Raw genomic sequence first — 1,381 nt, 5'->3', positions numbered from 1 at the left:
TCTGGCTTTACTTCGTCTCTTTTTCTTCTGTTTTGCTCCTGTCCTCTCCCTGTGACATTCATTTTAACTTCACTCGTGTTGTTCGTCATCTTTCCTCCCACGTCTCGCTCCTTTTCTGTCTTTACGTCGAATTTCTTTCTGCACACTTTCAGTCCTTTTTTCCAGTTCGTCTTTCCGTCTTTAATTCTAATTGACTCTTTATTTCTGTCGTCCTCTTTCCCTCATTGTGACGTTTTTAGCTTCTATTCTTTACTTTTCTCTCCTTCATCTCCCTCGTTTTCATTTTTTTGTTTTACTTTTTTCTTCGTTAATCTTTCAGTTTTTAAATCATTTTTATTTTTTTTAATTCGTCCGTCTGTCTCTCGTCTTTTCTTTTCTTTTCATTTGTGTTTTCCTTCTTCTATTTTTCCTTCCACGTCTCTGTTTTATTTTATTCTAATGAAGATTCTCTCCGTGTTGAGTCTCCTTCATGTTCTTCACTCGTTAATTGTCGTTCTCGTCACTTCTTCTTTTTATTCCTCGTCCTGCTCGTTTACGACTTGTTTTCGTTCCTCATTTGATTCTTTTCTCTCTCAGATTTTAACTCTTATTTATTTTCCTTTTGTTTCTTCTTTTTCTTGCGTTTTAATTTTCCTCGTTGCATCATTTCTCCTCCTCCTCGTCTTTTTAACTCTTATTTTCGTGTTTTCTTTCTGCCCTACTTTACTCCTTTCTTCTCCTTTCATTTCTCTTCTTCTTCTTCTCTGCTGTGTTTTTCTGGAACCAAACCGTCCGTCCGAACACTCGCCCGCTCATCCCGATCCGCCGGATGTTTTTCCTGCCTCCTGATTGGCTGTGAGCGGCGAGCCACAGGTGTCCGAGTCCTCGCCGTCCTCCTGATTTCTGATTTCCCCCGAGAGCCGCTTTGTGTGTTTGTGTGTCTGTGTGCGTTAATTAACGCTGCGAGTGCGACGACTCGGCGTTTCCTCCGATCCGAGCCGCTGGTCGGTTTTAAGAATTTACCAAAAAGGACTCGTTCATGTCAAAGTGAAAATATAAAAAGTAAAACCAGTGGTTCCGTCAGTGTTCTCCTCCTCCAGTCAGGACTCAGTAGATGAACCTCTGATCCTGTTGGTCTCCAACAGTCTGAACATCTGGACTCTGACTGGGCCTCCAGAACTTCAGCTTGTTGTCTTCAAACCATCTCTGTGGAGCTTTGGCTGTTTGCTTCTGCTCATTGTCTTGATGGAAAACAAGTCTTCTCCAGGTCTCAGTTGTCCTGCATCAGGTTGTCCTCCAGGATTCATTCACCCTCTACCTTCACAAGCCTTCCAGGCTGCTGCTGAGAAGATCCGCACGTCATGATGCTGCCACCACCGTGCTTCATCATGATGCTGCCACC

The sequence above is a fragment of the Stegastes partitus genome, unplaced genomic scaffold (genome assembly GCF_000690725.1).
Source record: "Stegastes partitus isolate 25-593 unplaced genomic scaffold, Stegastes_partitus-1.0.2 Scaffold1137, whole genome shotgun sequence".
Classification (NCBI taxonomy): Eukaryota; Metazoa; Chordata; class Actinopteri; family Pomacentridae; genus Stegastes; species Stegastes partitus.
This window is presented reverse-complemented; position numbering follows the sequence as displayed.